Here is a 13,894-nt window from a genome sequence, read left to right on the forward strand (position 1 = left end):
AAAATATTATATATAAAAATATGAGTTTATTAAAATATTTAAAGGTTATTATTATTTATTTGAAAGACAGAGTAATAGAGACAGACAGAAAGATCTTCCATCCTCTGGTTCACTCCCCAAATGCCCACAACAGCCGTGGCTGGAACAGGTCACAGCCAGGAGCCAAAGACTCTTTCTTGGTCTCCCAAGTTGGTAGCACATACCCAGATATCTTGCTTCCCAAGGTGTTTCCTGGCAGGAAGTTCTATTAGAAATGGAGTTGGGACTTGAACCCAGGCATTGTGAATGGAATGTGGGCATCTTAACCACTGTGCCAAATGGCCGTCCCTGCTAAGATATTTTAAATATGATTTATCTTTTTAAGTTGTAAGGTCCCTGAAGGCAAGCGTGAACTTTTCTACATCATAATATTCATCAAAGTACTGAATTTAGAGATGAAATAAATATTTGATAAATGAATAAATGCACTACTGAGAAAAAATAAATTTAAAATAAAATAAACTTTCATGACTTGTGCATCTGTTCGTCTATGCCTGGGTATGCTCACTCTGAAATATACTCTTACAGTGCTGGGCATATGGGGATAAGCACAACAGTAAAAATCCCCACCCGAACAGCCTGCCAGCTCCATGAAGGAGTCATACAATAAGCAAATAAAGGAGTAAAATGTTTGTCAAAGAGCGATAAGTGCTGGGGAGAACAATGAAGTAGGTAGGAGGGATAAGGAGCATGTGGGGGTAAGGGAGGAGGAAGGTAAATAACTTAAATGGTCTTTTAAAAGTCATCAGGGAAGAACTGAGAAAAGCATTAAGGTTAAGGTCATGACTGAGCGAGCTATGCGTGTATCTGAGGAAAGCATATTCCCAAGATCAGGAATAGCAAGGATCAAGGCTTGATTGTTTGAGGCACAGCAAAGAGGTCACTGTGGTTGACGCAGACTGAGCAAGCAGGGTAGTAAAAGGAAACATAGCTAGACTTCAAGGAAGTGAATACACTGCCTCAGCCAAACGCCACAAGCTGGGTAGCTTAAAGCAACAGGCACGTCTCAGAAGTCCTAAATCCAAGTGTGCACAGGGTTGGTTCCTTCTGGAGGCTCTTGGGAGACACTCTCATGCTGACAGTCGTTGGTCATCCTGGGCTTATAGATGTGTCCCTCCAACCACTGTCTCCATCCTCAAACCTTTCTTCTCTGGTTTCTGTGTCTTCTCCTTTTCTATTACAAGCACTCTTCCATCGCATTTAGGCCCATGAGAACCCGGTAGGTTCTCATGTCATCTCCATCCTTTCCCAATTACATCTGCAAAGATCTTGCTCAAAATAAGGTCACATCCCTAGGTTGTGCGTGGGCAAGAGGGAAGCAGTGAAAGCAGTTAGGAGGTGGTTCTTATTTCAATAACATGTCAGATGGATTAAGTGGCTTGAGTTGGGGTGATAATAAGTCCCCCTATTTTAGATCTATGGGGAGAATTAACAAAGTTTGTGAGAAAGTGGAATCAAAGATAAATTTATTTTGGTGCAAAATTCTTTTGAAATTTTTGAATAGAAGGATCTTCAAACAGTTCATGGAAAATGCATATGATGAAAAAATGATTCACAGATTTCAAAAGTATATTGCATCAAAATAAACTTTTAAAATTATATTATCCACAATCTTTGAAGCATCCTTGTATTTTTAAATAGATTCAATAGAATTTATTGACATACTAGTTGAGATTTTCTTCTCCAATGCTTTAGAAATAAGAGAAATATTGACTTAGGGAAGAGAGGTGGCTGTGTGGAAGCTCAGTAGGTGTTATTGCCTGCTTGAGTTTGTGATGAACAGAAGATGAATCTGAGTTATGGTTTATAACCATTGTATGAAGGTGGGGGAAATAGGGAATTTTTCCTTCTTTATTGTTTCATGTTTCTTATTAAGAATGTCTATGGGAGCAGGTGTTGTGGTGCATCGGGTTAATGCACCGCTTGGGAAAACTGCATCCTATGTTAAAGTGCTGGGGATTGAGTACCACCTCCATATCTAATCCAGCTTCCTGCTAATGTGCACTCAGGGAAGCAGCAGACAATGGCTCAAGCACATGTCAGTTGCAGAATTTGGGGAGTGAATCAGCAGATGGAAGATTTCTCTCCCTTTTTCCTCTCCTTTCTTCCCTCTCCCTCACTTAATCCCTCTCTGTGCCTTTCAAATAAATAAAACAAATAAACCTTAAAAAATATCTATGGCTTAACATGTTTTGCAGCAATTCAGATAGAGCAAAATTTTAAACATAAATAAACTGTTCTCAAGATAGGAAATGTATGCACACAGCAGGGATTGGTAACTGTGGATTTCTTATGCAAACCCCATCACCTAAGCAGCTCTATGGTTTGATTCACTATATCTATTTGAAGGAAAATATTTCTCTTCAGAGGAAGGAAAATGATCTTACTCATCTAAGAGAAAAGCAAGGAATTGCATCTTAAAGAGCTTTAGGAGGCATGCTGGGTCAGAAAAACAATAATGAGACTTAATATGAACCTATGAGTGCTTTGGTAATAGTTTAAGCTGAAATCTCGATTTTCTTCACAAGATACAACTCCCAAGAGACAAGACATTCAGGGAAAATGAAAGAAATGAAATATGATAAATTATACCCAATATAAGATTTGCAAACACATCTCTTGGTATTCAATGCAAAATAGAGAATAAAGATGCCTCTCATAACTAACTGCCTCTTCATGGACCTTGTCCATTGATACAACGGTGGTTCTGGTTAGATTTTATCTAAGGAATATCCCCCCCATTTGTCTAAGATTTATTCAAAACCTTTTACCTAATTCTCATGCTTTTTCCTTCTCCATAAAAGAATGCAGGGATTCATTTAAAGCCACCCAGTGTCCCCTAGACAGAGCACTGTCATTTTTGCCCCTCAGGCTCTACCATTCTTGTCCATGGAGGGTCCCTGTCTTACACAATTGTTCTGTTTTTCATGATCTTGTTTGAATCTCACCTCCTGTCTGATTTGTGTTGTCCTGTGACATCAACACACACACATCACATATTTCTCCTTTTACTAAAATGTTCATAGTCCTGCCATGTCCATCTCATGTCTCCGTCTGTTGCTTGGGCTAACGCAATAGTCTCCTCACTGAACTCCCTGCTTCCATCCTTGGGCCCTGTGGTCATTCACCACATAAAAGCTACAATGGAATTTTCTAAACAAACTGAATTACATTATTTTTTTCTAAAATTCCTCCGCTGGCTTTCCATAACAGTGTCAAATTCCAAGTTCTCTCCATAGCTCCAGATTCACCTCCACCAGCAACACAAGTCATTCACTCTTGGTCTGCTTTTCTGTGCCTGGGTTCCCACCCACATCATCTTACCTGAAATAATAATTCTCTTTCCAAGTTTCACTCTCTTTATCCTTTAGATCACATTTCAAACTTCATATCCTCATAAATACTTCTCCATGCCATCAGACTATATCTGGTACCCTAATTTATGCCTTCATAGCTCCTTACCATATTTTTCATAGCACTTAAGCACATAGCTTAAAATATGCAATGGTATGTCAAAAGTTTGTGGGAAATGTGTACTTGAAAAAGCCATGCACAGATTTCAGTATTTTTTTGCAATGAAACAGACTTATCTTTTAATTTCAGTTTTTCATTTATAAGTATGCTTGTATGCTTGAGGGATTGTACTAAAGGGTCACGATGGAGTTAGCATGAATTGTCTCCAAGTGTCTGGGAGGCCACCCTGCACAGAGTAGTGGCTAACTCAACTGTTTGCTTAATGAGCAAATAACCCTCAATTTCTACTGATACATATTCTATCATATCCAGCATTCCTACTTATCTTTGCATTTACCTCCCTCAGAATATGCCACATGTAAACACTGTGTTGAACATTTGCAACATCAGTCAGTGACTTGAGCACTTTGTACGCCTATTTCTTGACACCACTGGTGACTCAGCATGTGTACATGGACTAACTACTATCTGCAAACATTAGTGCTTCTCACAAGTAGAATACAAAATGAAAATAGTTAAGAGGGAACATTTCTTTACCTCTTGTGAGAAAATAACAAACATTGCTGCCATGCTTACATTCAGTTTTATAATTTCAGAGCAGTAGAGATACATCAGAAGACTTATTTGTAAATTTTTTAAAACTATATTTGAGAGACAGAGAGAGAGAGAGAGAGAGGGAGAGAGGGAGCCAGCTGTTGACTCACTCCCCCAGTGTTCACAATGGCTGGGTCTGGACTGAGACCTCAGCTGGAAACACAATTCAAGTCTTCCATATCGGTGGCAAAAATCCAATTACTGACCCATCTCCACTGCCACCCAGGGTCTGCATTACCAAGAGGCTGCAGTTGGGAGCCAGAGCTAGGAATCAAACCCAGGTACTCTTACCTTGGGTGCAGATGTCCCAGGCACAAGAATAAAGACTGCTCTATCAGCTTCATATTAAATGAAGCACCAAGGAGTGAGCAGATAAGTGACACAAAGCTAATTAATGATTCCCAGGGATGAGACATCCAAGCTCCCCTCTGCTACTCTCACATTTGGTAACACTTTAGCACTTGTACACATTAGAATTATCATCCAACACCTTCATTTTAAAGAGATGTTATTAGAGTAAGTTGTTTGTCCATAGTGACAGTGAGTGAATTTGTGACAAAAGTGTGTATGAGAGGTAGCAGGCCTTACGGTACAATCGTTAAGCTGAAACTCGGGATGCATTGGCTCCAGTCCCATCTCTGCTTCTGATCCAGCTTCCTGCTAATGTGCACCCTGGGAGGGAAGAGATGATGACTCAAGTTCTGGAATTTCTGCCACCCCTGTGGGAAACCAGGATTGCGTCCTCAGTTCCCTGCCTGTTGCAGCCATTTGAAGAATCAATGAGCAGATTCAAGACCTCTTTCCCTCACCCTCTCTCTTTCCCTCCCCCACTAGCTCTCCACGCCTCTGTTGCTTTTTCAAATAAGTAACACTTGTAAGAAGTTGGTCTCAGAATCTATCTGGGTCTCTTGCCTCCATCCTCACTCATCCCTCTTCATATTTGTTTTTGCTTAACTGTAAGCCATAGAGAAGCATCTCTGTCCAAAGCCTCACAACATTTGAGACTGAGAGAACTCAGATGCCTGTGCGGAAACAGAATTTGCTCATATTGACTTTGCCTTCCAAGTAGTCAAAAGAGTGTTCATGAAGATGGGGATCTGGGGTCAGGTGAACTGTTTGCAAAACTATCGCTGACAATCTAATGTGGCCCATATTGTTGTCCAGTTTGATTTGAGCTCTCCGTAACTCTGAAGAGGGTTAAATGTCAAGTAACTAGAAGGGAAAATTAACCAGTTTGGCACCTAAATGTAGTGTGCAGTTGTAATGATTGCTCTCTCACTGTTACTAGGAGAAGAATTCTAGAGATTTATAAGCCAATCGTAGCCTGGTCCCTCAGAGAAACTGTTTCTGGATCCAAAACCTGCCTGTGGGTGAAAGTTTTAAGTGGTGTTTTTAAATGTAAGTAAGCAAGCAAGCAGTTTCAAAGTGCTGAGAAAGCAGTATGTTCCATACTGAAAATATCTATTTTCAGCCTTTTTCATTTTAACCATAGTGATAACTTATTTCATACAGCTAATGCACTTTACAGAGCAAGTGTTTTAAAACAAAGGTTCCTGTCCAAGAAGAATAGTCTTATTCAGCCATCACCATAAACAGAGCGCCATTCCCTTGTTCTATCCTCTGTAAGTGGCAATAGAGAATCCATAAAAACAAACACTTGCTAGTGTAGATCTTTCTTGTAAATGCCAGGTGTATATGTATTTATATGGTTTTGGTGGGTTGAGAATTAACTTAGTACTTTATAAAACAGGACTATTGGATGTGAATCAGTGATCTAAACCACACATTGAAATAAATTATGTGGGAATTACCTTACCTGTTCTTCTGTTCAGTATATTGAATTCACCTGTGAAAGCTTAGAGACTCTTGCATTAGGGGAAAATCTAAGTGAGTAGAAAAGAAAAACAAATAAGAAAAAAGTGTAAGTAATGTATAGAACTGCAGTGCCATCTTGTTTACCTAAAGGTTGCTGTTTTATTGACCCTGAGATTTTAAAAACAAATCAACAGGATACCTTGATTAACGAGTACTAAGTTACTAAGTTATAGTACTAAGTATTTTTTACAAGCTATAAGACTGAGCATTTTCACCATAAAAACATGATAAATATTTCAGGAGAGAGATGTGTGTACTGTAATTTGAACACTACACAATGTAGATCAGTAAATGCATCAAATCATCACACGGTACTCCACAAATACACATATGTGTACTTTTTATGTGTAAATTAAAATATAAATAAATAAATTATCCCCCCCCAAAAAAAGTCATTTGAAAAAATCAGCATTTTCTCTGAAGCTTATAATTGGCTTAGCACTAAGAGAAGAACTTCAGGTGTATGTATTGCCAGATTTAACTCTCCAAAAAACAGCAAACACATGCAGAGGAAGAAGTGGAGACTAGAAGGATTATAATAAAATGGTCAAGCTCGCACAGATATTCTGCAGCCGATATGCACTGGTGTGTTAGAATACAAGTCTGCGAATGCACTGTCTGGAGATGTGCACTGGAAGTAGAGTGCCAACTGGATAGCATGGAAAGCAGGAAAAAGGGGGAGAACCTCCCAGGTTGGCAACTCTAAACACTTACTGGCACAGCCTCTTCCATGGTGGGGCTGGGGGTGGTACAGTAGGGCTGCTACAGCCGCCCCTCAGCTCTGCTCCACCACAACTCCTGAGTGCTGGCAGGTACAGGGAAACATTTAGGTTGCCTGATATCTGAGCCAATGGCCTACCCTGCCACAGGGAGCTTCAGTGGTTAAAAACAACAAACAAACCGGCGGGTGTTGGCTCACTTGGCTAGTCCTCCACCTGTGGTGCCAGTACCCCAGGTTCTAGTCCTGGTTGGGGTGCCAGATTCTGTCCCGGTTGCTCCTCTTCCAGTCCAGCTCTCTGCTGGAAGGCAGTGGAGGATGGCCCAAGTGCTTGAGCCCTGCACCTGCATGGGAGACCAGGAGGATGCACCTGGCTCCTGGCTTCGGGCCGGTGCACTGCACCAGCCATAGCGGCCATTTTGGGGCTGAACCAACGGAAAGAAGACCTTTCTCTGTCTCTCTCACTGTTCAAGTCTACTTGTCAAAAAAGAAAAACAAACCCACATCAAAACCTCTTTCTGGCTGCTTTCTTACAACTCTACCATCCCCCCTTCCTCAATGCCCTCTCACCACGTCATACTATCACGCAGGGTAGTTATTTCATGTCTTTCCAGCTACTACGACTGTGTGTGGTTCTCCTGTTGTCTGCTCACTGGAGTCACCTGGGGGATGTAAAATTTAAAGCCTGATCCCCCTAAGCAATTAAAATCCACTCTAAGGGGTTGATTGCCCCATGGTCTTTTATAAAACTCCCCAGATGATTCTAGTGAGTAACCAGCGTTGAGTCATGCCCTAAATTTGAATGAACTGAAGCTCCTGGCTTAAACCAACAGTGGGCTGACCACTTACTGTGTTCCCCGTGGCCTCAATTTACACATGAGGCAGGTAGAGAAAAAAAGCCCCAGTGGTGTGCTATGAAGTGTCAAATTGAGTGGCTGCAGGGAAGAATAAATTCTGTGGCTGGGAGAACCACGTCCTTGTCTTAACCTCACAATGTAGATCCAAGGACATGAGCCTGCTGGGACCCCACTAGAAGACTAAGTTCCCCCAATAAATGTGAACTGTTCGTTTATATCCCCAGAAAAAGGATATGCACAGAAGTTTTCATTTTAGGAACCATATTTTCCAGCTCAGTATTTTCTCTAAACTACTGTGTCACTCCCTCAGTACTTTCTCACACTCTAATAGATGTGACCCTCTTTTTTTTTTTTTTTTTTAATTATTTGACAGAGACAGAGACAGCATGAGCTGCCATTTGCTGGTTTCACTGCCCAAATGCTTGTAACAGGCAGGGGTGGATGGGGAAAGTGGTGAACTGAATTAAGGTTCTCATGTGGGCCACAGGGACCCAATTACTTGAGCCATGGCTGCTGCCTCTCAGGATCTGCATTAGCAGGAGACTGGAGTCATCAGCCAGACACAGGACTCAAACCCAGGAACTCTTACATGGCTTGTGAACCTCCTGACTGTCAGGCCAAATGCTTGCCCCTGGCGATCGATTTCTTAAGGATCTGTGTTTTGTGCTTTGTGAATTCTCATTCGCCTTTTGTATCTTCCTCCAACATCTGGCTAGATGGAATAATCTACTCAATTATATTTTCTGTAACCTGAGGGAAATACAGTCCATGGTTAGGCTGCTGGTTTAAAACACACACTCCACTCAACCTGGGTTTTGGAGCCGCATTGCTACATTCTGGTGGTTTCTTACATTCTTAGAGTGCAAAATGGAACTCTGATTTTTTTTTTTTCCAATGAACCCTATGATCTTGTGATCTCCCAATCTGTATCACTTTCTCAGACTCCCTTTTACTTAGAAATGTCTCATGACCTAAGAAGACTCCTAGAAGTGGCACAGGCAACTCAAACTCAATGGGTCCAAAGCCAGATCGATATCATCTGTTATCATCTTTATGCCTATTTCTCCATACAGTTGGTACCACCTCCCATTTGTCATTCAGGCAAGAGTTGTAGGTGTTTTCTGGAGTTCTGCCCTCTTCATCACTTCCTGTATCAATCTCCCTCTGCCTATCATCCCCAAGAGCAGCTGATTCACCTCCTGTGTATTTCCCGGCTACCTTCCTATTCAGCACACCTGGCCCTGCTCTCGCACAAGCACCACTACTAGAAATGCCCAGTCTTCTAGCCAGGTCTCACGGGACAGTCAGCAACACACCTGACAGAACTCAAAGGTAGTAGCTTGGGTGGGAGCATGGATGGGAGGGATGGTAGGGTGGGAAATATCTCTATGCTACTAAATCTGTATAAATGAAATACATGAAGTTAGTTCACCTTATATCAATTTTTTTTAAAAGTTGTTTAAAAAAAAAGAACTCAAAGGTAAACCAGACTGTTGAAAGGCCCACTTAGCTTTCACTGTCTTCCTAGGACAGGAGAAGGTCTCATCTGTTCAGCTGCCCATGGGTCCCTCTGTGGACTGGCCCTTGCCTTCCTCTCCACCAAGAACACACTACAACCTCTATCTAGAATGCAACTCTCCAGAAATGATACATTCTGCATTCCCCCTGCGACCTGCCTTGTATTCTGTGCCTTTGGGCCTCTGCCTTTTGTTTGGCTTATTCTGCTCATCACCCAGGACTCATTTCTGTTACATCCTCTTCCAGGAAACTGCATCTGGTTTCCATTGACTCCTAGTTCTTCATTTTCAGAGTATCCTGGGAAATTCTCTATCATTGTATTCACAACATTGAATTATAATTAATCATCACCCTTCTGTATAATGTGAGCTCCTTGAATTCTGTGAGTGTGCTTTCTATCCTCAGCAGCTAGACAGAGCCTGGAACTCAATACAATATTATTGAATTACAAATGAATTCCTCTTTTATACTCAGGACATACTGCTTCCAAAGTACTTATTACCTCCTATTGTATTTACTGTGCTCTTTTTCTATCTGTTCAGCTAGGTGATTAACGCCAGAGAATTGACAAAGTTTGAGTGTTACTCATCTTTGATTTTGCCTGAAGAATACGTACTGTACCAATGACAACTAAAAGAAAGAAGGAAAAGAAAAAGGAGGGAAAGCACAATTCCCATATAATCATTCAGTGCAATCTTAACACTTTAAAGAATAAAAATTCAAGTAAAATTCATAATGTTTTCCCTAACTTCTTTATTCAAACAAATGAAACAAAGATTCCTAAAGTTTTAAGAAAGAGTTACATCTTTCCACAGGTGACTGTAAATAGAATATGTATCTCACAGTATTCCAGATTGGGGCATTATAAGATTTTGAAAGGGATCAACAATTCCCGTGACTGAAAATTGAAGGAAATAGCTCCTTTGCATGTGGAATGGGCAGAGACACGCTAGAATGAGTAATGAAGAAAAATGGAACTTACATTGTACATACATGCAGCATGAGTCATTTATGTTTTTAGCTCAAGCACAATGTTGTTGAAAACATGACATTAATTCATGCAAAACCTTAAAACATCAGCAATTAAAGATTCAAGAAAAGTAGTCAGTAGTATTTTAAAACAATAGATATTTTAAAAGCCCCAAACAAACAGCATAATGAGTAAGAATATTAACTAGTACTGAAAATATAATTAACATTGTTTTATCTCTAAGAGGGAGAGAGAAAGAAAGCTACAATTTTTTAAACAGCAGTTCTATGGAATGTTCAATCACTTTGTTCCTTTTTTCCTTTTGTGTCATTTCTCCTCACTTCCAGATAAGTCATTAATAATTCTAGCTGTCTTTGGACAGTGTTAGCCCAGTCATTTCGTAACTTCTTTTTCACATAACATGTTCTTTTTGGAGATGAAAAGATTGTTTTTTCTATGTTCTTTACTGTTGTTTGTAGGTGGGAGTGGAATACAATCTAAAGAAGGCCTGCACAGTCTCTGATAGCACTGCTGAAGAGGACGGTGACTCATGCTAAGAACTGCAGCTGTCGGTACCTGTCAGGAGGAGTTAGATTCCGTGAGCCAAAACTCCTCTGGCTGAGAACACATTCCAGCAAGTCTTAAGACAGGGAACTAGAACAAGGCATTCAGAGTGGAATAAAGTCATGAGATCTGGCTGAGACAGGTTGGTATTGCTGAAGTCAAGGGCCAAGTTGTGAAAATGTGGTTTCCATGCACCTGTGTTAGAATCACTGGGGTTGCTTGTTGAAGACACAAATGTCTGCCTCAACCCAGAGTTACAGTCGCAGATTCCCTGGGGGATGGGTACCAGTTCAACCAGGGGACTCAGTCAAACAACAGCCTGAGGCCATCTGTTTTAAGCCCAACATAAAATATGTGTAACGCTTGCCTGTTACCTTCATAGTCCTGAGTGCCACACTATTTTAGGCGGGGCCTTAAATCCATTAAAATTTAGGCAATTTGTTTGGAAATTTTTGTATTTTATTAGCAAGGAAATACTTGGGACATTAAATCCCATATAGGAAATCCCATACAGTGCTACAGCACAGAGGTGAGAATTTTTGTGAGGTTCTGGGAGGATCTGGCTCACTGAATCCGGCTCACTGAATCCCTTCATGATCATTCTAACTTCTTCAGAGCACTCCAAAGGCCTGCCCTTGAAGAGTGTATGTTTTTAATGATGTGATCCTCAAAGGAAATATGCTAATTTGTAGACTCAGATGATTTGTGGGTATAATATACCATTATAATATAATATATATATATATACTATATAACATACTTTATAATATACTTTACATGTAGTATATTATAAAGTATATTAGACTACAGATATTTGTAGGTATAATATACCACTATAAAGTATATTATACTACAGATTTGACTGTAGACTCAGATGAATTTGTGGGTATAATATACCATTATAAAGTTAAGTAGGATAGGATCGACCACCAACAAAGTCTTAATCTAAGAGAATATAAAATACTCAAGTTGCAAATTCCAATTTCATAACATGAAAACGAACATGAAGTGGATGAATATTTAGGAATATGTTAGTTATTTGGTAGACAAGATATGAGAAGAATAGGAAATCATGCCAAGTCTCTTCCGAGATTTCCAAACCTGGGTACAAAATGGGTGGTACTCAAGCCCTGCCCCAAATTGTGCCTCCATTGAGTGTTCAGTTAAGCCCTAGCCCAGAAACCACTCCTTCTGGCTCCAAGTAGTATGAAAGCACAGGTTCAAAACTTGTAAAGGGCAGCATTTTGTCTCTCAAGGTCACCCATATTCCCTCCTAAGTGTATACATTCCCTTTGCTTTGAATAAGTCTTGCTTCTCTGCCCATCTTTATCTGTGACTCTTCTTTGAATTCTTTCTCACATGGAGACAAAGATCTGGATCAAATCTAGCCAGGGGCCATACTCCCACACATATGCATTAAAAGGTTATTATTAATTTATTTGTATCACCATGAAGGAGTAATGATAGATCTTAACCATTATTATTATATTAATTAAAATGTTTATAAAAATTTGAAGAAAGAGTGGGCTGATTAATGTTGATATTGAGAGGGAAGAGGAAAAATTCTACAGGATGGATGAGTTCTTTCATAATCAGCATTGGAGACAATCCAGTAGTGACATGGATGATAGCTGAGATTATGGGGAGAGGCTACCACTAAATGGTGAGTAGCCTTGAGGATACCAGAGGCAAACAGAAAAATCCTGTCTCACACTGGCCCAGTGAGATGTTACGAAAGAGTCTGAAGCAGAAACACATTTCTTAAGTATATGTAAATCTGAGAAGTGGGTGGCTCAAGAGGAGACTGGTTTACTTTAATTCAAGTCCACATTAAATCTCTGTGCTGTTTCTCTTTGCTCTCAGGAAGTGTATTTCTCTCATGCCATCCAAGCCAATATTCTGAGATAAAGGTTGAGATAAAGGTTGTTTTATGTTAAAAAAAAGTTAGTATAAATTATTTGAATGCAAGTGAACAAAAAGTGAATTGGGGATTTACTATAATAATAACACTTGGGCATTCAGCACTTTTATTCCAACCACATTGCTAGGTGATTTACATATGCTAATTTTGTTTTCATTACAAACATACAATGAAGGCACTACTTTCCCAATTTTTGGAATATAAAATAGATGCTAAAGAAGGTAAAGAAGGACTATAGATAGGTGATAGAGCCTAGGTTTTTACTCAAACATGATTCATTCTAAACCTCTCTATCTTAATTGCAAGATCGAATACCTACAAAAACTAAATGAGGGTTAAATACCTAGGATGCACCACTTGTAAAACTCCTATGCTTATAAGCTTCTCTGATTCATAGAAAATAAGGTCAGATTTATTTCTAAACAATTCTTTCACAATGTCAGGAATATTTTTGTGGGATAAAGTGTGGCCCATGTGGAAATACTTCAAAACAGGTCTTTAGAAATTATTAGCATCACAGAAGGCTCACATCTTACCAGGAATTCTCTCAATGGCAACTGCATTTAATAATGTTCATAGAGAAAGAGAGGGTGCACCCATCTACTGCTTTACTTCCCAAATGCCTGCAACCAAATGGAGGTCAAAGTCAGGAGCCCAGACAAAACCAGAGTCTCCTATGTGAGTTGCAGGAACCCAGGTACTTGAGCCTCCCAGGGTCTGCATTAGCAGGAAGCTGGAGTCAGGAGCTGGAGCAGAGTGTCAAACCCAGGCATTCTGAAGTGGGACATAATTGCTTTAACTGCTGTCGTAACCTGTAGGCCAAATGCCTGCCCTAATAATATTCTTGTTATCCATAAATCAAAGTCAACTCTCTGGCTTTTTTCCATCCAACTGACACTTAGGAGTCCCAGCTCATACTTGGAGCCTAGTCAATGGATAGTCTTGCCATCTGAAACAATGGCATAATCTTCAAAGTTTTCTGCAGTTGGGCAATATTTCTTTTTTCAGAATGAGCCTCCACTAACTTTCCTCTTCTCAGACCCAAACTAAAACTCATCAGTGGATGACTTTGTCTAGCTAGCAATCTCCTTCTAGACTCATTTCACGCATTGGCACTCGCTGACACCCCTTCTCTCACACATAGAAGGAGACACCTGCCTTCTGGATGCTCCTGCAGCACCCAGCACATCTGTATCCTGCGACTTTCATTACACTTGTATGTAGCTGTAGATTTAGGTACAATTTCACTGATTCATCATTGTATCCATGTTTACCACCATAATGGTTTACATACTGCTGTAACAAAATAATATTTATAAGTTGACTGCACGAGTACTTCTGATGTCTATTTTTGAAGTGGCTTT

General features: G+C 40.1%; 1 protein-coding gene across 2 annotated transcripts in view; it reads right to left on the reverse strand.

The window, feature by feature from the left end:
- The window catches only part of RAB27B (RAB27B, member RAS oncogene family), a 178,610-nt gene that overhangs the window by 134,118 nt on the left and 30,598 nt on the right, over positions 1-13,894 (reverse strand). Inside the window, exon 3 of one of the 2 annotated variants that reach the window (XM_070050167.1) lies at positions 5,924-5,990. The exons of the other annotated variant lie outside the window; for it this stretch is intronic. The gene's annotated coding sequence lies outside the window, so the exon portion shown is untranslated. The remainder of the gene's footprint in view (positions 1-5,923; positions 5,991-13,894) is intronic. 2 annotated transcript variants of the gene reach the window in all.

This window comes from Oryctolagus cuniculus, chromosome 10 (assembly GCF_964237555.1).
Source record: "Oryctolagus cuniculus chromosome 10, mOryCun1.1, whole genome shotgun sequence".
Lineage (NCBI taxonomy): Eukaryota > Metazoa > Chordata > Mammalia > Lagomorpha > Leporidae > Oryctolagus > Oryctolagus cuniculus.